Genomic DNA, 24,657 nt, shown 5'->3' with positions numbered 1-24,657 from the left:
TCTTAACCAGCATCATTATTTGAGACCTAAATCATATTATAAATGTGCTTTTCCACTTCTTAAAAATATATTTATTGTTATTTATAATTCTGTTTTTATGTATATGTGTGATTTTTGGTTGTTTTGTCAACACTTTTATGATCTAAACTGATCGAAATAAAGTTCTTTGATGTAAACCGTGAAGAAGAGGGGTAACCTAGAGCTTGTATGGAACAATCTGCAACTTAAAAGCAGAATAATTGTCTCGGGACACAGTTTTCTTATTGATATCCTGTGCACCTCAATACAGCTTATATACTTCTCCTTTGTCAGTGTGTTGAATTCCATCACTTTTCCTACCTTTTGAGTTAAATCTCATCAGAAGCTTCTTGACCGGTACTGTTTTTCTCTGAATTCAGGCTTGTCCATTGTTGTGTAAAATAAACACACATATTCTCTTCATATCTTCTCGGAGCCTTCATTCGTTTGTCGGTTGTCTGCTCTTTCTCTCATCATGAGAATTAACTTTTTAGAGCTGTAGAGCTGCTAGCCTGTCCGAGTGTTTGTTGAAGTTCCCTTCCCCAACAAGTTCTATTGAAGATTGGGATTTAAGTTGTTCACCTCAAGGTGTGCCAGAGCACCTGCCTAATAGTTCTATCTTGTTGCAAATGTGGTTCCATCTTAGGTTGTTCTTAATGTTCTGTCTTCTGTTGCATCCTTTCTGTTTCCAAATGTCTATTTGTTACTTTAAAAGCAAGTACACCTCAACCATTCTCATCGCTCCCTGACCTGCTTGATGGAAAGGCCTGTACAGTAGCGAGGATCATAAAAAGCTGTTCGAAAAGATCCTGTTTCTCTAATAGGCCTGCTAAGGGACCTAGTGCCCCTCCTTTTTGTGCACATGTCGTCCACCTGTATGTTTTTGTTCCCCATATTGGCAGAATGTAAGGCTTTTCCTGATGCCCCATATTTTCCGTTGCCTAGTTTTAAGCGCATATTTGTCACCTTTTGAATATCCTTAGACGCTAAACTGTACCCAGAAATGTTCTCATTTTTTTTTTTTTTTTTGTTAAACCGTTTTTATTGCAGAACAATATAATAAACAGCTTACATACATAATGATCCTGCACCGCCAGTGCCATTCCTTGCGTGGCCATTAGGTTTTCGCACACAGCTTGTTAGCCCACATTCCGGAGGCCGGGCAGCGGTGATAAGTAGGCCATTGTACCGAATCATAGTTCAACCTGTACCTTTGCTATGAACATAATAGGGTGTCTGCGTTCCGCTTTAAAGTTTCCTCCCCCCTTCTCCCCCACCCCGTCGCTTCCCCTCCCCAGTCCCTATCCCCCAGCCCCCCCCAACCCAGAAATGTTCTCATTACTGCTCCTGCACCCCACTAAGTGGTACTCTGCAGCTTCGCTTTTAGCCTCATATTAGCACCAACCTGCGGCGATGTCCATTACTTTCTTTGTGCCCTACGAACCTTAATCCAGAGCTAGGCTCCTTTTTTGTCAGTTTGACATTTCAAACTGAATTTCAGTGTTCAAGAGATCAATGCCTCCACCTTAAACTGCACGGTAAAAACCATGCTGTGACTGCTGTAAACAAATGTCGGTGATGGACCCACTTAAAGTGTGCCTCTGGTGTTGAGGCTCAGAGCACAACTCCAAGTCGTTTGATGAATGTACCAATGCACCCAAAAGCGATCCGCGACAATGACGCAAAGCTGTACATCACCAAACATTGAAGCCATGCAAGTTCCTCTCCCACTCAGGGCCGAATGTTTGGACCCGTTCCCGCTCTGGGCTGATTCTGTGAAGAGGATATACTATTTGCTGTTGAGGTTATCTGGTAAGTCAAAGTCCAAATCGAAGCAGAAGCATGAAACGCCAAAGCAGGACTCAAGCCCATTTCGACGCATTCTCACAAGGATTTACAAGAAGACCGTGAACTTGATACATCCCTAGATGCTGTTTAAAACAAACAAAAAAATTGAATTCAATTTTATTACAAAAAAGAAACCATAATTAGCTATCTTCCTCTCCACATGTGACAGTTTATACTTCTTCCTTATAATCATATATTTTTACTATCTAATTCTGACAGGCCCTCACGTCTTCCCTTCCACCTATCTCCCCCACCCCTCAGGTTATAGGCTCATATTCGTGTTTCTATATTGTTGGTGAGATTCCAAAGCTTTCCCTGTTTTTTTGGGCATCCTCTTTCTTCACAGACTTGCTTCTCTGCCAGCATGCACCAGTCCATATCTGCTGGGTCACCCACTCCCTAGTCCTGTGCTATATTTCTTTTTGCCACTGTGAGCCCCAACATGACCAGCAGCATTGAGGATTCACGTTTTGCAGGGCTTTCTCCTGGATACAGGGTTGATTTCCATCCTTGTGTCAGAGTGAAGAGTACTGCAGTCATCAGACATGCTGCTGAGGTCCTGGATCTACAATTTTGTTCTGTTAAAGTTGAAATAAATGTGCTTGCTAAAGTTCTCCACTCTGGGCAGGCTTCTTCTGAGCCCTTACTACCATTCAATCAAGCCCCAACTGATACTCTTATGGGCACTTAGTCTAATGTTTGTTCTTACCTAACAGGCATGTGACCAGGTGCCATAGATATGGGCCTTGCAACCCCGATTACCTTTAACAGCATCCTACTCCTGAGAGCTTGGTGGTCTAAGCTTCCACAAGCAAGGTGAGTCGTAACTAGTTCCCCACAACCACACCCAACAGTTAGTCGAAGAAATTGAGGCATTTAGGAAACATTTGTTCTCTTCGACTTGCCTAGCCTTAAGGCCAGTTAAGCCGAGTTGCCTACTAGGCCTTTATACAAGTGCCCTCTGGGATGTGGCCATCGAGATCTTGCCGGCAGTCTCTAAAAAGTTTAGGGCCAACCTTGCCTTGGCTCAAACCATTCAAGATTGCTGCCATGTCCATGACTGAAGCGTGCCTGATACTACAAGTTTGTTTGGGGTGAGCATTCAGCACTAGTGTGGTGCTCAGTCTACACTAGTGGATATAATATAGAGGCTTTTCGGGAGATGTGCAGGCATCCTTTACGGCTATGCCTCTCTGGATTCAGCATTTTTGGGAAGAAAGCAGATTACAGCCTTGAACTGTTAAATGAAATCTGGGCTCGAGCAAGCTCTTTGGGTCACTTGATCCATGCCAGACCGTTTCCATGTTGGGTTCACCCTTATCAGGCTAATCCTGAGATTTGGAATATAGGACACCCCAACCCCACAGCCCCCTTGCTGCAGTCACCTCAGTCCTTTCATGGCCAGGGATGGAGGATCAGGTAACCAACATGCAAGTCACCAGAGGCTCCGATCTTCCCAGTCCCGCTCCCCTTCATTTTCAGCTTCCAAGCAGCTTTAGTTTTCCATTAGCAGCACACACCCACCCTGTGCGAGGCAGGATCCAATGTTTCCTCTCAGGGTGGCAGTCCATCATATCTGACAGAAGGATCGTCCCGTGGGGCTAGGCGTTCATTTCTTTTTAACACACAGCTGCTCCTGCCCATACCACCATGGCATCTATCCATCTTGTTTGCAAGACATGCAAGTCCTACTGTCTAAAGGCACCACCAAGAGGGCACATGCATCGGAAATATGACTGTATTGTTGATCCTGCTATTTCTATGTGCTGAAGAAGGCTCGAGGCTCCACCATGTTTTATAACTTCGCCCTCTGCATGCCTTTCTACCGAAGGACAGATTCAAAATAGCCACAATAACCCAGGTTCTGTCTTCCTTGGATCCAGGTGACTGGATGTTGGCTTTAGACTTGCAGGATGCGTATTTTCATATATACCTGTCCTGCAGTCCCACAAACATTACCTGCTTTTCTAGGGAGGCCAGAAGCATGTTTTATTACTGTGCTCCCCTTACCAGTGCCCCTAAGGTGTTCATATAAGTGATGGTGGTAGGCGCTACCAGTCTTCAAAGATTGAGTGTTACAGTTTTCTCTATCAGGGGATCCTCATCCATAGTCATAAACTCTAAATAGTCACCTGGCTCATCAAGAGGTTTGGAGAAGCTCAGCCTTCTTCCAAAGCACCCTTCTCTCGCTCCAAGTACTCATAAAGGGAGATCCAGAGAGAGACAACACCAAAAGAGGAGACGCTCCCAGTCGACTTCAAGAAGTATGACGTTGAGGAAAGAAAAGCTACCGGTATGCTCGCCGTTGACAGGTATGCGGTCAAACTCCACTGAGGCACCACTTGACAGATTTGCATATGGCTGGGTGCAAACTGGAACGGCATGGGGAGCAAAAAAAACAATGAATTAAGGCCCAGATCTCTGTACTGGGGTGAATGTATGACATTGTTCTGCATTCTGTCCATCAATAGTTCTTTTTGCATTTGTCACCCTGAGTGGGACGGGTATGCTCAGACGTGAGTCCCGTGCTCTCCATGCCACTGGAATCAAGCTATCCTGGCTGAAGAGGGGTGAAACCCTGAAACCGGTCCTAGGATGCTTGGTTCCAGTCCAGGGAGGACCTGGCTTGGCAGTTCGGGCTGGACTGTTCCCATGAGGCACAGGGTCAAGACTGATTTGCATATGGCTGGGTCCAAGATGGAATGGCATGGTGAGCAAAAAAACGATGGATTTAGGCCCAGATCTCTGTATGACATTGTTCTGCATTCGGTCCATCAACTGTTGTTTTTGCATAGGTTTGTACTATAGGCATACCCTAGGCTTACATACATACATACATACATACATACATACAAACATGCATACAATCCAATGTACTTATGGACACATGGAGCAGTAGCTGTACTAAATAGAAGGTTGCATAAGGATTCTCCTGTGGTCCGAATACTTTTTCCAGACATAATTTGTATGACAGATGTAACCTTAATCACACAGGCCTGTTTCTTAGCAAAGGGTATACTGAACCACTCCCCAGTAGTGCTGGCCGTAATGGGAAATTAGTCATATAACCTGGGATGCATATAGTCCTACAACCTGGGACTCAATGTAATGTTTCTACTTTATGCTGACATCTCCAAACATAGAAACTTGAGACAAACACAGTATTTTAAACAACAAAATGTCTGTCAAATTGAAGATCACACTTATGAGGCCCACCAGTTGACACGTAGATCGAAGGCGATTGCATTATATAGGTTGAAAGGGAATAAAAAGGGACTTTCCTTGGCTTTAGGATGTCTATTTCATAGCTGCTTCAGTTTGGGAGTGCTCCTCAGATTCACCCTGGTTGGTTTATTATTAATGTCTTCTTTCCGACTGGGCTGGTTTGAAGAAAGTCCTTGATCAGCCCCCATCTGACAGAAATTCCTTCTTTCCTCTTTCTTCAAAATCCCTTTTTACTCTGTGCCATTATGTGGCAAAATAATAAAATTGAGAAAGTAGGGGGATGGGAGGGGGTGTATGCCGACTGCTGTTTCTATTTGAGCAGGAGTTCCCCTCCCCATGATGACTGCAGATTGCGTACGAAAACATGGTTCGGATCATCTTTGGCTTACCCTATCAGTGGATGCTGTCTGTGGATACGATTGGCCCACTCTCCATGCATGTTCACATGGTGATGATCATTATTGCAAAAGCAAGCCAGATGATTTTTCCAGATCATCAGTATCCATTAAGAAATTACCGCAAACAGGCCCTGTACATGTTACCCATGGGAGTAAGTACTTCAGCCCAAAACTTTACAAATTTTATTACCACCCACAACCTTGGTTTAGGGATAAAAAGGTACTGTACCAATACTTTAGTTCATGCGAACAGTTGACTATGTCCTGAGCACCAATGGAGCGCTAAATTTACAGTTTGGTGGTTCCCTTGTGGCCCCTCCAATGAACCAAAGAAGAAAAGATAATGGAATTCTCAGTTTGGTACTTTGGACCTTAAATTGTCACCATATGCGTAGGGTGACCCGTTGATTTTGGTGCCACTATATATTTGGGAAATAATTTAACTCATGTCTTTTGATTTACCTTTGCTGGAGTTTTATTTATAGACCAGATTTAATCAGAGACATTCTTTCCTTTTATTTTAGTGAAAAACCCCTCCCACTGGCCCTGTCCATACGGTACATTAGGTGAACCAACTCATGATTATCGGACTCTGCACCATGAGGTGCCCAATATTTTTTAACATACCGTATCAGGCTCACAAGTCAGAAACCGTGAGTCTGTAACAGCCCTCTCATTTACGAAATCAGTGTGTGTAAGTAGCATTTTATCACCAAACATGTCCCCCACTGTTGTCACCCCAGCCTGCGTCCATGGGTCCAACCGGCGAGTGGTAAGTGTTCCTAAAGTAGTTGGGATGCCCAGTAGGGGAATATGCAGTGAATATGCAGAAAAAGTATTCGTATACCGCAATGCCTGTTTCCAATAAGTGATGGCTGTTCTGAGAAGGGTTCCCGCTGTGTGATGTAAGTGCCGCTCGGAGAGAGGAGCCTGTGTCATGTGCCCTGAGCTAGCATGCACTCCGAGTATGCTATCGCCTGTAAATTACGCCCAACTAGCAAATAGGAAAGCCATTTTAGCTGAGAGGCTAAGCAGTACGCATAGAAATCAGGAGCACCCATTTACCCGGCGTCGGATGGAAGCAATAACTTTGCTAGGCTTAGACGCCTTTGGCCCGAACCCCTAATTAAGGAGATCAGAAGTGTATTTAGGGTTGTGAATACAGCTCTCGGGATAACCACTGGAATATTAACCAAATAATACAAAAGGCGCTGGAGCATGACCATCTTAGAGATTGGCAACCGTCCAGCTACCGAAAGGGGGAGTGAGGTCCAAAATGCAATTTGTGCCCTTAGGAACCAGATAGCCTTATGTAGGTTGCCTTCAATTAAATCCGTTTTAGTTCTATAAACCTGTATCCCCAAATATTTAAATGTGTAATGGGCAATAGTTATCGCGCGATACCCAAGTGGTATAGTCTGGTTAACTGTATTAGAGCCAAAGGGGAGGTTTGGGACTTTTCATAATTAATTGCTAGGCCGGCTATGCTTTCGAATTGTGTGAATAAGCTTGCTATAAGGAATAAATTATTCCGCAAGTTCCTAGAGTACAAAATGATATCATCTGCGTAAAGAGACCGGGCATGATGAGTATTATTAATGACTATCCCCCATTCCCTAGAGGAGACGCGGAGTTTGTGAGCAAGTGGTTTGAGAGCAAGGGCGAACGGAATGGGATCGAGGGGGCAGCCTTGTCTAGTGCCACGTTGGATTTGGTATGTTTTCGAAATGTGTGCTCCTGTGCGCACCCTCGCTGTTGGAAGGTGATATAATAATTGGATCCAAACGCCTTTAATCCTGTGGGGTCCCGAATTTCGACAATGTAGTTAACATATAATCCCAGCTCAGTGTATCAAACGCTTGAGTGAGGTCCAACACAATACAACCTGCTTCGGCGGTCTCCTCTGCACATGAGAACATAATACTACAGAGTTTGCGTATATTCAAGGACTGCGCCCAGGAACAAAGCCACATTGGTCAATATGTACCAGTCTCGGTATTAAGCGTTGTAGGCGGTTGGCTAGGATTTTGCTAAAAATCTCTCCGTGTTCAGCAACAAGAGAGGACGGTATGAAGCTAACCGAGAGTGGTATCTCCCAGGTTTAGGGAGTGAGGTAATTAATGCTTGTGTTGTGGAAGGATGGAGTGCGCCTGTCTCGAAAGCATCCATATATAATTTAAGAAGTTGTGAGGCCAGTTGTTGTATATAAGTTACGTAAAATTCCACAGGTAAGCCATCCAACCCCAGAGTTTTGTTCTTAGGGAGGACCCTGATTGCAGCTTTTATCTCCATTAACGTAATAGGATCAGCCAACATTTTCTTGTTCTCGTCCGAGACCTGTGGTAGTTCTATTGAATCTAAAAAGGAAGCGACTTCTGAGTGAGCAATCTGTGGTGGGGCAGTATATAACGTTTTATAGTATTCATGAAAAGCTGCATTAATGTCCGTTTGTGTAATAGCCCTAACATGTCATGATGACCAAATCGCAGTGATAGGAGTAGGGGGAAGAGCATTCCTCAGGATCAGTGCCAGCAGGGTACCTGGTCTATCTGATTCTGCATGTGTTTTATGTAGATATGTGCGGTAATCAATTACACGCAATTGCTCCAGCAATTCTGCATATTTAATGCGTGCGTGCTGGAGGTCCGATTTGGCCGCGGGGTCCCGAGTGACCGGGATTAAAGCACCATGTGGGCACCGGTGTAGGAACATGGCCCCAGGAAAATGTAATCTCTAATGCACTATTGTCAGATTGTTTTGCCCACAAAGGCGGCTCGGGTGGTCCTGGTAACGAGCGACAAGCTATATAAAATATAATCAAGCCGTGTGTGCAGGTCATGGATCGTCCTGGGTGGCCGAACAAAATTAGTACTCAAACCTCCGCCAGGTTCCACCCCTGTGTAATGCTTTCGAGTGGCGGAATGTCTGTGCCCCGGCCAGTGGAAGGAGGGATCGGTCCATAATTACGTCTACTACCGGATTCAAGCGGCCACCGAGCACTCATTTGACCCCAGACCAATTGGCCAGAGCAGCATTAACTCGGGCATAGAATGCTTCATGATCAGAATTAGGTGCATACAGGATACCCAGGACAATAGGACTCCCATCTAGGTTACCCCAAATTAAGACGAATCTACCCTCCATATCTGTGCGTTGGTCCTGCATTACAAACGGGACCCCAGATCTCAACCAGATAGCGCCCCCCCCCCCGTAATACAGTTGCCCCCTCCATTTACGTTTTAATTTTGTCGTTTCCTGAGCTGTGAGGTGCGTTTCTTGTAAGAAAACTACCTGTGCATTTCGCCGAATCAATTGGGCATGTACTCTGTGGCGTTTATGGGATGAACCCATACCCCTAATGTTCCATGTGATGCAAGTGTATGGTTGTATCCTACTCGAACCAGCCATTAGCGTGCATCGAACTAGGCGACTTAGGAAAAAGGGCAACTACTGGGAGAAACAGCGTGTCAGCCCCATGTTGAAACACCCCAATACACGGTCCAACTACAGAACTAAGTTCGACCAAAGTAAAATAACAACACACAAAGAGATAAAGAAATTGAACATTTGCTACTGCATTGGGGGACATGGCTAAGAAAAATTACTTTGGGAGCTGTTCACACTCCGCAGGAACGGTCTCGCCTAAGCCAAATAGGGAAGGGGTATCACCCACCCCCGGTGTCTCCACCGTGGCGCTACATAATAATGTTATAGTTACAATAAGGGTAGACATAAGGCACAGCGTTGGTATCCACCTTCCACTGAGGGGGTATCCCCATACATACATCTGTCATAATTGGGAAGCATAATGTGTCCACACAATTGTCCTACCTTCTCAGTGGGGGAACTTTGTTGCACCCCGCACAGTGGTAACACAATCATTTACAAAGTACATCGATGGAAGTCCACTCAAGTGTATAGAAGCAACTCCGTTCCAAGGAATCCTTCTGCGTGGCTGTTGTGAGAAAGTGGCTCTGTATATACTGTTCCCTAATAGGTACAGGGTGTACAGAGTCCACAGTCCCCCAGAGGCTGCTAGAGGCCAAAGTTAGGTATGACCTTACTCTCAAAAGTGGTAGCTTGGTCGAGCAGTAAGGCAGTACCAGAGGACAGTGTAAAGCATTTATTGTACACACTCAGTCAGCAAATGGTTTCACACACTCGATAACTGAACTCCAGGCCAATGGTTTATATATATAAAATATATGCTTGTTTTATTTTTAGAACCACAAAGGGGGGTAAAAATATACTTTCTCAGAATGAGAGGTTGAATATAAATACTTTTGTCTTAAGCAATACATTTGTGTAAACAGTCACAGTTGGTTGCAATAAACAATCCTATTTCCTAAACATAACAATGCATTGAGCTCAATGGTAAATTCAGGTTATTTGTAATAAATTACTTTTCAGATTACTTTTGGAATTCCAGGTCTGGCTCCTAGATCCAGCGTGGGGTCAGTATTCAGAATCAAGTGATGAAAGTCGACTTAATAACTGTAATGATTTTTAAATAATATTTAGCTATTTCAAAAGTTAGCACTTAGAAAATATTTCAAAGAAAACATTCAATGGATCTCTATGGCAAGGAATTCAAATTGCAGGTAGAGTACTTTATCGTTACTTTAGAAATCCAGGACTGGGTACCTAGACCCAGGACTGGGGTCCTTGTCAAACACAGGTAAGTAATTTCATTTGCAGAAATGGTACGATTTTAAAAGAATATTTCAAATTTGCAAAAATAGACACTTAGAAGAAATTTCACAGAAAAGCAGACAATGGTTTCCTATGGGAGAAAAATGAGTTAGAGGTAAGTATAGTTGTGAGTACTTTTCAGGGTCAGGGCTGGGCACCAAGATCCAGCACTGGGAGCTCACCTAGGAACAGGTGAGTAAATTCGTTTTTGTCACTTGGCTGATTTTTGGTGAATTTTTACAGTTTTGAAAAGTTCACACTTAGAAGATTTTTGAAGAAAAAGCCAGTCAATGTTACCCTATGAGGAAAATGAAGTTAGCGGTTTAAGGGTAAGTACTCGACTGGCAGAGTTGAACTTCCGGGCATAGACTCAGGGGTCCCCCAGTGTCAGGTAGGTACAGTTGGTTCACCCTCAGCGGTTTCAGGACGGCCGGGTGCAGAGAGAGCTAGGCCCAATGTTATCCTATGAGGGATAGGGGGGCCTGGGTTGGTGGCCGCTGTCTGGCAAGCCACGCGGCTGTGGGAGCTGGGCTCCTGGTCACTTACTCAGGGCAAGTGGGGAAGTAAGTTAGTGTAGAGAGTGCACTGCCAGGGCCACTCGGGCGGCTGGGTGCAGGGTGCTTTTGAGCCTTCGGGCGCTCAATGGAAATCAATGGGAATGTTCCGGTTTGGAAAAAGGCTGCAGGCTCGGGGACGAGGATGTTTCCGGTGCCACCACCACTTCGAGGGGTAAGTTGGGTAGTTGTAGGTTAGGTGGGTACCCTGGGATTGGGCACAGGGGGCCGCAGGGCGCCGGGTGCAGGGGTGCCTTTTGACGTCGGGAATCTTACCCTCTGGTTGATCGCGGTTGGGGTGGCACTCGGTTCTGAGGCTGCAGGCTTCGTCCGGGATGTCGAGGGGGGGTCCTTGGGTGCCGGACTCGGGGTCACAGTTGCCGTGGGATCGTCCTCAGGGTCTTTGTCCACTCCGGCACTGGCCAGGCTTGGCTGGTGCAGAGTGTGTTGGGTCCGCGGTTCCGGGCTGCTGCCAGGAGTTAGGAATAGGTTTCTCGAGTAGAGCCTCTACTCATGGGAGTCCCAGGGGCTTAGAGCCAAAAAGTAGCCAGGTCCTCCGGGGTTGGTGAGGTTGCTGGCCACGGGAGATGCCGCGCTGGTGCAGGTTCGAGAGTCGACAGGCCGGTAGGGCTGGGGCCAAAGCAGTTGGTGTCTTCTTCTCTTTTTAGCAGCTGCAGGGCAGGTCCTTGGTCTTCTTGCTCTTCTTGTAGTTTTCTATCTGGAATCTCAGGAAAGAAGGTTCAGGGTGCCCCTAAATACTAGATTTAGGGGTGTTACAGGTAGGTGAAGGCCAGGGACCAATGGGTCCTTGTCCTGGGGTGGGTACACCCCCTATCCTGCCTCTCTCCTGTGGGAGGGGGGCAGTAGCCTAATCCTGATAGGGTAGGGCCTCCCATCTTCAAGATGGCGAGAGCCCGGAGATGTGCTTCACCTCGCCTCCCCCACCTGAGGGGTGGGGTGGGCAGGCTGGCACATCCCCTGTCCTTGTATGGGGTTTCCGGCCAAGCTTCCCGCCAGAGTTGGGGGTTGCAGTGGCCTGGGGAAACTCCAAATGGCGGCCTGCCTTTGAAGCTTCCCTTTGCTCATCCTGGGGGAGGAGATTTCTCACTTCACCCAGGATGTGCATTGTTGCAGGCCCGGGAGAGCAGGGGCTCTCCCACCCAGGGGTCCAGCAACGTGTCTGCTGTGTGGCAGCCTGGGCAGCCTCAGAGCAGACGTGGATTGTGAGTTAGCTGTAAGGGGGCATCTCTAAGATGCCCTCTGGGGTGCTTAGTACATTAAATCCTACACTGGCATCAGTGTGGGTTCAAACCTACCAAATAGCAAGGAAACTACTCAAAACTCCTGACCTCCCCCCCTCTGGTGGAACCGTCAGTCACCCGCTGCAATGAACTTGCAGAATTTTTTAACTCTAAAATCACTAAAATTATTAACTCACTCCCCCCCTCCCCCTTGAACGTCCTCAATGCCCCCCCCTGACGTCAACCCACTCAACAATCAGCTGTCAGCCTTCACTCCGCTCACAACCGATACCACTCACCACATTCTCAATTCTATTAAAAGTGGCAGCCCCTCCGACCCTGCTCCACTGAACATCCTGAAACTAGTCGGATCCACTATTCTACCTACTCTGACAAATCTTATTAACGACTCTCTCTCCCTAGGTATTGTCCCCCCCAGCTGGAAAAGAGCCATGGTGGAAGCATTGCTCAAAAAACCCCACCTTGACCCACTAGAACTCGGCAACTATAGGCCAATTTCCTTACTCCCTGGTACCAGTAAAATAGCTGAGAAACATGTTAACCAAAATCTCTCCCACTTCCTCGAATCCAACAAACTACTGAAACCCTCCCAAACGGGATTCAGGCCAGGCCAGAGCACCGAGACCGCAATATTGGCGGTAGTCGAAGAGGCAAGGAAGATCATAGACTCAGGGGGATCAGTGGCAGTGATCCTCCTGGATCTGAGCGCCGCATTCGACACCGTCAACCACTTTACCCTGATCCAAAGACTCAAACACATTGGAGTCACAGGAACGGCTCTGGCCTGGTTAGAATCTTTCCTTAACAACCGACTCTTTCAGGTGAGAGACGGCACCTTTACGTCCAGACCCACAGCCATCAACTGCGGGGTACCACAGGGCTCGTCTCTGAGCCCAACCCTTTTTAATGTCTATATGTCCCCCCTTGAGAAGGTCGTCGCCCCCTATGGCATCAAACTCCTGACATACGCCGACGACACCCAACTTGTGGTCTCCCTTAATCAGCAAGACCGCTCCATCCCCAACCTGCATACCTGCTTGATTGAGATAACAAAATGGATGAGTAGCTCCCATCTCAAATTAAACAACGAAAAAACAGAGATCATGTTTTTAGGCAACAAATCTTTATACAGTTCCATCTCCATATGGCCGTCAACCATGGGTCCCCCCCCTGTGTCCAAACCAGAAATTAAGAGCCTGGGTATCTGGTTAGACGAAAAACTCAACTTCTCAGCCCAAGCACGGAAAACCGCTGGAACCTGTCACGGTCTGCTAAGATCGGCAAGAAAAATTCTACCCTTACTTCTGACTCAATCCCGCAAAACCCTCATTCACGGCCTTGTACTATCTCGTTTAGACTATGGCAACGCCCTATACCTGGGGGCCCCCAAAAAAGTCTTAGCAAAACTCCAAACGGCCCAAAACGCGGCAGCCCGCATCCTCACAGGTACCCATCGTCGCTGCTCAGCCAAACCGTCCTTGAAGGCCCTTCACTGGCTCCCTATACACGAGAGAATTCAATTCAAGGCTCTCTGCACGACCCACAAGATTATGTATGGCAAGGCCCCTCCAATACTCCAAAATCTTATCTCACCCCACACCACTTCTAGAACTCTCCGCTCTTCCAACTGCAATTTAGCCTCAGTTCCAAGGATCAGAAAAGCCCGCTCAGGCGGCCGACTGTTCTCATTCAACGCTGCCAAACTGTGGAACTCGCTCCCCCCTAATCTCAGAGCCCAACCTAACCTTCTTTCATTCCGTAGAGCACTTAAAACATGGCTGTTCCCATAAAACATCCCCCACCTGGTTCTTGTCTACCAGCGCTGGGACGCCCATGGGCAGCCATGCGCTCTACAAATCTGTAAAATAAAATAAAATAAATGTGCTGAGAAGTTTGATACCAAACTTCCCAGGCTTTAGTGTTGCAAATATGGTGCTGTGGAGCTCGTGTTTGACAAGCTCCCAGCACCATGTACTCTTAAATGACAGCACTGCACTTACAGTGCCCAGGAATGGACCCGGGTACTGTAGGGGCACAGTGCTCCTGCTCCTGTGCCCACACCATAGGCGTAATGCACCCAGCTAGAGGGGTGGCTAACATATGCCTTGGCAGTGTAGGTGATGGGCATGGTACACAGTGATGTGTGCCATGTCGACTCTTTGTTTTGTCCTGCACCCAGACACTCAGCCTGCAAGGGCAGTGTGTGTGTAAGGGTACAGGGCCTCTGAGGGTGGCACAATGAGTGCTGCAGCCCTTAGAGGCCTTCCCTGGCCACAAGGCCCTGGGTACCTAGGGTACCATTTACTAGGGGCTGACATGTGGCTAGGGTTTGCCAATTTGGAGTTTGTGTGGTTTAAGGAAGGAACATGGGCCCTGGGCACCTGATTGGCAGGAACCCAGGGTACACTCAATCGAAGTACATTCAGCAATTTAGCAAAAAGTGGGGGCATACCATGCAAGAAAGATGGCACTTTCTCACAGCTGTCAGTTGAGAAGTGTATTCTCCATATGGGAGGACAATGACGAAAGTAGGGGTGAGCTACGCTCCGGTTCCGACTGACCCGCATCTCCCATGGAGGATTTGTGGTCCGTGATTGCCCTTGTGTCTCTAAAAGTGGCAGCAGAGACGACCATCCTTCTCTGTTCCTCCAGGACCTGCGCCGGCGTCGTGGTAGCATCTTCCTCGTATCTCTTAGGTTTGGTACGTCGGCGTTGTGATTGTCTCCTCCAGGGCTGGGATTCTCCAGATTGTCGATTAGACAAATCAATAGGCAAATCAGGGAAGGTATGTTCAATCCACTCATGCTTCCGTCAGGGTATCAAAAAAGTGACTTTTGGTATTGAAGTATTTTAAGTTTCGCTGGATACAGGAGTGCCTACTTAACATTGATGTTCTGCAAATGGCGTTTAACCCCCTGATATTCCGCCCTCTGCTTTTGTACTTGGAGAGTGTAGTTAGGGAACAGGGAGATACGTACATTGTCTTTGTGTATCGGAGCTTTCTCTCTGGCGGTCTGCAATATCTCATCACGGTCCCTGTAATTTAGCATTCGGGCTACCACAGGGCGAGGTGGCATATCCCGCACTCTGCAGCGTGCAGAAACGCTGTGAACTCTTTCAATACAAAAGGTGTCAGACAAGCGTCCCGGCAGTACAAGAGATTTGAGCCAAGTTTCAATATAAAGCATAGCATTTTGGCCCTCAAGTTCTCCGGCAAGCCAATAATCTTTACGTTGTTGCGGCGTGCTCTACCCTCTGCGTTCTCAATCCTTTCCTGAAGCTGTACTATCTGGTGTTGTATCTGTTCCAGTGCAGTTGAGTGTTCTTTTTGCTTTGGGATTAGGTCCTGTACCACCGTCCTGTTTGCGGAAACCTTTTCTGCTAGTTTCTTGTGGTCATCTCGAATGAGAGCGATGTCCGTTGTCAGAGTCTCCAGTTGCTGCTCTATCAACGCCCGAGATTGGCTAATTTCCTGGAGGATTAAATCCAGCTTGTCTGGCTGAGCGTCCCCCGCTATGGGCGTAACCATCTCCGTGGAAGTGGCGGTTGAAGCAGGGCTAGAATCCTCCATGTCCTGATTCCTGCCCTTTGTTATGTTATGTTATGTTAATAGCATTTATTACGCGCACAGCTGCCCCAGCTAAGGGGCGTCCTGGCGCGCGACAAGATACAACACAACCAACACAAGACCACGAGTAAAGGGAACAGATTAAAACAAGAAAGTTTTTAAGGATTTCCGGAATGACAAAAGGTCTTCAATTGTACGGAGCTGAAGCGGGAGCGAATTCCATAACGCTGCAGCCTTCGTCCGAAAAGAGCGCCCACCAGCTCGGCAAAGCCTGAACCTCGGGACTACTGCAAGCACTTGCTCCGAAGATCTTAATGAACGGGTTGGTACATAACCGGACATAAGATTCGAAAGAATCTGGGGAGCAGATCCTTTCAAAATTTTGAAAGCCAAACATAAAACTTTAAAATAAATTCGCGACTTGATCGGCAGCCAATGCAATGCTCGAAGAGTGCTGGAGGCCGAGCAAGACCTAGGCAAGCCGACAATTGCTCTGGCAGCGGCATTTTGAACGCGTTGAAGCCGAACAATTTCTGCCTGATTGCTCCCTAACAGGAGCGAACTGGCATAGTCCAGGCGAGATAAAACTGTTGCCTGAACTACCATCTGTCTGGTAGAGGGATCGAAAAACTTAAGGACAGGCCTTAAGCTCCGAAGGACTCCAAAGCAGCACGCCGCGGTTTTCTTGGTGTGCCCCACAAAGCTGAGAGTGGAATCCAGCCACACTCCCAAATTTCCCAACTCCATAACCGGAGTTGGAGCCACACCAAGTTCCGGCGGCCACCATCTGTCACCCCAGAGATCCCTACCCTTTCCGACGATCATTACCTCGGTCTTCTTTGCGTTAAGCTGGAGACAGTTGGCAGTCATCCAGCTAGCCACCTCCCTTAGCCCATTCTGGAACTTGGGGGCATCCACATCGGCATCCCCACTGATGGTAACCGCCAGCTGAGTGTCGTCCGCATATGAGACCATATACATGCCCCATTGCTTGACGACATCAGCCAGCGGTCTCACATAGAGATTGAATAAGGTGGGACTCAGTGAGGAACCTTGCGGTACTCCCAAGTCCAGAGGATGGAATTTGGACTGATAGGGAGGTGTAGCAACGCAGAAGGACCGGTCATCGAGAAAGGAACGGAACCACTGAAGGGCTAGCCCCGTAACGCCAATCTCTTCCAGGCGGTGCAGAAGGATACGGTGCGAGACCGTATCGAAGGCGGCGCTCAGATCTAGCAACACTAGCGCCGCCGTCTGTCCCTGATCCAGCACCGACCGGAGATGTTCAACCATGGCGAGAAGGGCAGTCTCCGTGCTATGCCCAGCTCGGAACCCGTTCTGGGTCACGTCCAGAATGTTAGCTTGAGTAAGATGGTCAGTAAGTGCCTGATTAACATGGGCTTCCATCAGCTTGGCCGGCCATGGGAGCAAGGAAATGGGCCGATAGTTTTCCGGTCTTAAAGCGTCCAAGTTTGGCTTCTTCAAAATAGGAGAAACCACAGCACGCTTCCATTTGGTTGGGACCGTGCCCGTAGCCAATGAAGTATTAATCAAGGAACAAACTGTAGAGCGACCCACAAAAGACTGGTTCCTAAACAGGGCAGGACAGACCGGATCCAGAGGCGAACCAGATTTGACCTTCTGAGCCAAAATATCAAAAGCCTCGGGTAAGAGTTGCGGAAGAGATGCCAGCATGGGACAGGCAGGAGCAACCACCGCGGTCTTCTGAGAGGGCCCAGTACCAGGAAAGGCACGGTAGATGTCCTGCACTTTTTCCAGAAAAAAAGATGCTAGGGCTTCACAGTGCGAGGTAGAGGCCATAACTGGAGAAGTGGAGCGCTTAGACAGCAGATCCTTAAGAGCTTTAAAAATAGTCTTGGATGGATTGGGGCTATTACGAAATTCCAGAGAGTAGAACGCTGCGCGAGCCCTACAAATGGCACGATGGTAGATCTTAATAGAGGCCAAGTACAGCGCTTTCTTCGCCGTATCGTAAGATCTCCGCCATTCTCTCTCGGCACGCCTGCAATTCCCTTTCAGTGCACGTAGCGCACTGTCATACCAGGGGTTAGACTTTCTAGGACTGAACTTACTAGTCCGTATGGGAATCAAAAAGTCCAGCGCCCTGGTAATGCAATTACAGAACTGATCATAGCCCAATTCAACATCACTCGAAAGTTCAAGCGGGTCAGCAGTTAGAGCAAGATGAAGATCCTCTAACCTAAGCTTACTCCAATGTCTTCCACTAGAAAATGGTCCGTCCATCCGAGGGGCGACACGGAGAGAATTGAGGCTTCCGTTAAATTTGTGAAAAAAGGGTCCAATATATGCCCTTCTGAGTGGGTAGGTTGGGAGTTGGGAGACTCTTTGAGACAATTGAAGGGCCTCAAGATCCGCGAGAAAGTTACATATAGCCGGGGTCCTCTGGTTATCAAAATGGAGATTCAGATCTCCCAGTATAGAGAAATTAGCGCACCCAATTGCCAGAGCACTGACGGCGTCAGGGAAAGCCTCCCTAAATGCGACATCATTACCTGGGGGGCGATAGACCACCAACCCCGAGATCGAATACTGGGGTCCGCCCCATCTTATCACAAGAAGAGTAACAGTCAGCGAGAGGATTATAAAGGGGACGGTCCTAGGCAGCTCCAGGCAGCGCCACAGCAAGTACAAACGTAGTTAGCATCACCCAGGTAATTTGCACTCCGAACCCCCAAGTCACAGGTGCAACAAGTATGGGTGTCCCGGAAGTGAACCCCGAGGGAGAGCAAGACACTCCATTGTAAGTCGTCGCCCAGAGCAAGTGATTAAAGGACCAGGCCTGTGTAATGCTAGACCATTCCATGCCAGAAGGGTATCTGTATGTGAACCCAGACCACCGGCTGTCGCATTTATCAGTAGCAAGTGGGTCTGTGAAGCGCTAGTGGAGTGCCAGACAGATGAGTAGACTCCGTGTAGGAGCTGGGATCAGGTGCGGTCGAAGAGGGCACAGAAAAGGGCCGGCGCCCCCACCAGCTCCAGATCAGGATGGACACCACACCACACAGCAACAAGTCTGTGGTGCACCCAAGAGTAAGTGTGGCCGCAAGTCACTCTGCCCTACTGGGACCTGAAGGCCAGAAGAGGTTCCACCTAGTAGCTGTCCAGGCAGTAACTAGTGCTTCACGAAGACCCCATGTATGCACCACACTGGTCGGAGGATTGCAACGACGGCCGTGTAGAACGAGGGGCCCCCACCAAGGCAGTCAGCAGGGGGTCTCCCGCAGTGTCCACTCCTCCAGAGTCAGCGCAGGCCTGATTCAACAATGGCGGAGGCACACTATGCACGTCCCCATCAACAATAGAGGCAGGGGCATAACACAGGCCCCTGCATCTCCCGCAGTGCGGGGGGGGGGCAAACTCCAGGGGGCCCCCTCAGCACTGCACATCGGCTGGGGAGCTCCTGATAATGCGGAGGGAGCCCCTCCACGTACCTTGCTGGGGGGCCCCTCAATTATCGTTAGGCCACTGAATAGAGGGCAGGGGAGCCCAGCTCCCCCATGTGCCGGGGCAGGAAGCGGAGCGAACTCACCAAGGGCGGAGCAGCCGGTAAGCCCGCGAGTCAGAACAGGCCCGCACCAATGTATCCGGGTGAGGCCGATGGCCACGGGGGCGCCACATCGCAGGCAGTATCGAACAGAGAGAAAAGCCGCCGAGTGGCTTGGGCCGCACTACTCCTAAGCTGATCCCTGGAGCACGTTGCAGCCTCCGGTACCGCGGCTCACTGCACTCAACAGGACGGCCCTCCCCAGGTATTCACGGGGTAAGTAACAGAGAAAACCATCACAAAGCAGCCAGGGATCGCCTGGGGTGGACACCGAGTAGCTCCTGCAACCCTGCGACTCCCCCAGCAGCCACCTCTTAGACAGGGAGAGCGAGAGCCGCCATCTTGCCCTGCATCCGGCCGTGTCGCATCTCAGGAATCAAGCCTTTCCAGGCGATCTGCAGGAATCTAGCACTGGCGGCAGGATAGTAGGGTCCCCCACCGTGCCCCCCCAGTGCTCTGTGAAAGATCTGGTGTTTCCTGAATGCGTGTACAAGGCGCCGATAGAGACCCCTGGCCTGGAGCTCGGCGATCAGGCAGTCGCCATGTACGGCGGTTAGCCACACCCCCTGAACACGCCCTTTGATAAGGAACATTTTTCGGCCCTCAGGTGAACATCACCCTAGATAAAATTAAGAAGGGGACAGATACTGCTAAAACAATGGGAGCCTTACAAACTAAAATAAAGAGACGCGCCTTTCAACGCTTCGGTTACAGGGGTGGATATAAATCTACCAACGCAAATGCCTCTACTTATCAAAAAAAAACAGGGCCAATCCACCTCCACCAAGGGCATTTTCAAGGGCTCCTTTAGAGGTGGTAACAATATAGGAAGGGTCGTCTCCATGCGCTGTGTCCTCCTCTGCAAAATAGTGACTGCCCAACCCTTCTCTCTGGCCACATAACACCTGTCAAGAGAAGACTACAATTGTTTCACACAGTCTAGAAATCCATCATCACAGACCAATGGGTACTAGCCATTATCCAACATGGTTACTGTCTGGAGCTCAATACCACACCACCTGACATCCCACCTCGCGTTCACAGGATCAATGAATACTTCTCAAACAAGAGGTTCAGGCCATTCTTCTCAAACGTATCATAGAACCAGTCCCTCATCAATAACCGGGCACAGGAGTATATTCTTTATATTCTCTGATTCCAAAAAAGGACGGCTCACTAAGATAAATCTTGGACCTCGGACCTCTCCATTACTACATCCTGTCAGAATAATTTCATATGGTCACTCTACAGAATGTCATTCCCCTTCTACAACACAGTGATTTTATGGCCACACAAGACCTAAAAGCCGCTTACTTTCAAATACCCATGCACCCTGCTCACCATAAATACCTCAAGTTTGTCATAGCAGGAACACATTACCAATTCAAAGTTCTTTTGTTTGGGTTCTGTAAAAAATTGTCCCTGTATATAGTATACCAAAGTAAGGTATAGTATGCACAGAGTCCAGTGGATCCCCAGAGGTATAGTAGAGGCTGAAATAGATAATACCGTACTCTTTTGTGGTAGTGTGGTTGAGCAATCGTCTTATCAGAGGGTAGTGTTAAGCAGTTGTTGTACACACCCAGGCAAGAAATGATGTCACAAGAAAAAGTTGTTACTTTATTATTTTTATTACTAGAGCCAAGATTTACAGCGGGTAAGTGATACTTTCAGTGCAAGAGAACTTTTCAAGATACAGTGTGTACTGGTTTTGTAGAAGCATGCAAGTTACTTTGCATTAGAAAAAATGGGGTGTACACTCTAAAATACTGGTTGGGGGAATGGGATGTCGTGAAGAAGCTGCAGGCGTCGACACAGAACCCTGGAGGTGACACCCCTGGGGGACCTCTTCAGGACTGGTGAACCCTCAGGACACGGGTCGTGGATGACTGGTGCAGGGGTAAGTATTGGAGCAGGGTTTCATGGTCCTGCATGGGCTGGAACTTCTTTTGTGGACAGGGCCGATGTCCTTGGGAGTCTCAAGTTTTTATTGAAGTGGGGGTCAGTCCTCGCCAAATCTGGAGGTTGCTGATCCTTTATGGAGCAGTCGTTTTCTTCGGAGCTGAAGGCAGGCTGGTAGGGCTGGGGACAAGTCAGTTGGGCCTGTAGTTCTCAGTGCTGCAACCTCGTTTAGATTTGTTTAGATTCTAATATTCTTAGGTCATCAAAGAAATACATTCTGGGTACAGGACTTCCCCCTAAATACTATATTTAGTGGTTAAGGGGTCTTGAGGTAGTAGCAAATGGGCTACTGAACTTAGGGTGACTCCACACTCGGTGTGCTCATGTGGGGGAGTAGGCACAATCCCTTATCCTGATAAGGGGGTGCCTGCCATCTTCAAGATGTCAGGCACTGAAGAGTGGGCTGCACTTCGCCTCCACCACCTGAGGCGGTAGGGGTCAGCAGAGGTGTGCACACCTTCTGGGCTGTCCTATTTTTCTCTGCCTGTCTTCCCACTGAAAAGGGGAAGAGACCGGAACGGGGCCTTCTCCTGATAGCAGGAGAGGCTGGGAGTCACATTACACAGGCGAATCTCCCCTGCCACAGATGGCTCTTCCTGACCCTAGGGGAGGTGTGAACACCTCTGCCTGGGAAAAGCTATGTTTCTGGGCCCAGGGAGCGAAGGGGTCCAGAAACTTGTCTCGTGGTGGCAGGCTGGTGTTCACCATTCAGTAACCCGCCAGTGGTTGGTTTGGTTCAGGGGAGCCCTCTAGAAGGGACCCCTAAGTGCATGGAATAATAAATCTGAATCAGTGCAGGTTTAATATTCTGAGTTGTTTGATGTCAAGCAACCCAGGATTCAGTAAAGCCATTATGATGCTAGGAAACTCATAATGACCATATACTCTGGATGGCTTTACTGGTTACCTATAATATCTAAGAATGGCCTTCGTTATTATAGGGACCTGTCTCCACATGCTGTTAGGTCTTCACATGAGGTATATGTAAGAAAGTGGCTCTGTATATACTGTACCCAAGTACGGTACAGGGTGTACAGAGTCCACAGTCCTCAGAGGTTTGGCAGAGGTTAAAGTTAGATATAACCTTACTCTCTAAAGTGATAGCTTGGTCGAGCAGAAAGGCAGTATCAGAGGACAGTGTAAAGCATTTGTTGTACACACTCAGTCAGCAAATGGTCTCACACACTCAAGAACTGAACTCTAGGCCAATTGTTTTGTATATAAAAATATATAGTTATTTTAGAACCACAAGTAGGTATCATAAATACTTTCTCAGAATGAGATACTCTAGTCATATACTTTCAATAAACAAGAGACTTTTAAATGCAATAGCTAAAGTTGTTGCAATAGGCAACACAATTCAAACAGAATTATAACATTGAGCTCAATGGGAATTTTTAAGTAAATGCAATATCAATTACTTTGCGTATGATTTTCTTACTCTGGGCTGGATCATGGATTCAGCCCTGGTGCATTTCCTGTAAACAGTTGAAAGAAATCGTTTTTGTTACACAGGCAATTTTTAAGGAATATTTGTATGTTTCAAAAACCGACAGAAGAATTTCTGGCAAAAACCAGGCAATGTTATCCTATGGAGGAAAATCAAGTTATCGGTAAGTTACAGTTGTAATTACTTTTCAGTGTCAGTGCTGGGCACCAAGATCCAGCACTGGGATCTCTCCTGGTAACAGGTGAGTAATTTTGTTTTCGTTGATCGGCTGATTTTTACTGAATATTTTAAAGTTTCAAAACTCGACACTTAGAAGAATTTCCAAGTGAAACCAGTCAGTGTTACCCTATAGAGAAAATGTAGGTTATCGGCTTGCAGGTAAGTACTTGGCTGGCAGAGTTAAGGTTCTGGGCATAGACTCGGGGGTCTCCCAGGGTCAGGTAGGTACAGTTGTTACACCCTCAGCAGCACAGGGGCAGCCGGGTGCAGTGAGAGTAGGCCCAATGTTAGCCTATGGCGGGCAGGGGGCATTTGGTTGGCTGCTAGCAGGCAGGCCACGCGGAGGTGGGAGCTGGGCTCCTGGTCACTTACACAGGGCAAGTGGGGAAGTAAGATAGGATAGATGTTGCACTCCCAAGGGCACTCGGGCGGCTGGGTTCAGGGTGCTTTTGAGCCGTCAGGCGCTCAATGTATTTCAATGGAGAAGCTGCAAGACTAACAAAAGCTGCAAGCTCGGGGACGCAGATTCTTCAGGTGCGACCACCACTTCAAGAGGTAAGTTGGGAAGCTGTAGGTTAGGTAGGCACCCAGGAGTTGGGCACATGGGGCCGCAGGGCGCCGGGTGCAGGGGTGACTTTTGGCGTCGGGAAATCTTACCTTCTGCTGGTCGCGGTTGGAGGGGACCCTGGTTGTGAGGCTGCAGGGGTCGTCGGGAGCGTCGAGGATGGTCCTTGGGTGCTGGATTCTGGGTCATAGTCGCCGGGGGGGACTACCTCGTGGTCTTTGTTCACTCAGGCACAGGCCGGGCTCGGTGGGTGCAGAGTGTGCTGGATTCGCGGTTCCTGGCTGGTGCCAGGGGTTGTTGCTGTTTGAGCAGAACCACTGCTCTTGGGAGTCCCAGTCTTTAGATGAGCAAGGCAGGCAGGTCCCCCGGGGTTTTCGAGGTTGCTGACCGCAGGAGACGCCGGGATTTAGCAGGAGCAGGTTCGAGGGTCGACAGGCCTGTAGGGCTGGGGCCAAGTCAGTTGGTGTTGTCCTCTAGTTAGCAGCTGCACGGCAGGTCTTCTTTCTTCTTGTTCTTCTTCTTGTTTCAAAATCGGGATCTGAGGAAGGAAGGTTCAGGGTGCCCCTAAATACAAAATTTAGGGGCGTTACAGGAAGGTTGAGGTCAGGGACCAATGGGTCCCTTCCCTGGGGTGGTTACACCCCCTAGCCTGCCACTCTCCAGTGGGAGGGGGGCAGGAGCCTAGTCCTGATTGGGTAGGGTTCCCTATCCTCAAGATGGCAAGAGCTCGGGATCGTGCTTCTCCTCGCCTCCCCCACCTGAGGGGTGGGGTTGGCAGAGGCTGGCACACCCCCTTCCTCCCTTGGGTTTTCCCGCCAGAGTGGGGGTCAGAACCGGTGGGGGTCAGTTGAGTACAGCAAGTGGTCTGGAGAAGCTCACAAAGGCAGCATGCCTTTGAAGCTTCCCCATCCCATCCTGGGGGAGGAGACCTAGCATCTCGCCCAGGATGTGCATTGTTGCAGACCCACAAGAGCGGATGGCTCTCTACCCAGGGGTCCAGCAACATGTCTGCAGGGTGGCAGCCTAGGCAGCCTCTCAGTCAGGACGCTGGTTGTTGGTTAGGTTCAGGGGGCATCTCTAAGTTGCCCTCTGTCGTGCATTTTACATTAAATCCCACACTGGCATCAGTGTGGGTTTAATGTGCTGAGAAGTTTGATACCAAACTTCTCAGTCTTTAGTGTAGCCATCATGGTGCTGTGGAGTTCGTGATGACGACCTCCCAGCACCATATACTCTTAATGGCAGCACTGCACTTACAGTGCCCAGGAATGGACCTGGGTACTGTAGGGGGACAAGGCACCTGTACCCTC

The 24,657-nt window shown here is 48.5% G+C and overlaps 1 protein-coding gene across 2 annotated transcripts in view; it reads left to right on the top strand.

Moving 5' to 3' along the window:
• The window catches only part of EPRS1 (glutamyl-prolyl-tRNA synthetase 1), a 483,086-nt gene that overhangs the window by 275,066 nt on the left and 183,363 nt on the right, over positions 1–24,657 (top strand). The gene's annotated exons all lie outside the window — the stretch shown is intronic.

The sequence above is a fragment of the Triturus cristatus genome, chromosome 6 (genome assembly GCF_964204655.1).
Source record: "Triturus cristatus chromosome 6, aTriCri1.1, whole genome shotgun sequence".
In the NCBI taxonomy this organism is placed as follows: domain Eukaryota; kingdom Metazoa; phylum Chordata; class Amphibia; order Caudata; family Salamandridae; genus Triturus; species Triturus cristatus.
The sequence above is the reverse complement of the archived record's forward strand: the minus strand, read 5'-3'. Positions and strand labels throughout refer to the sequence as shown.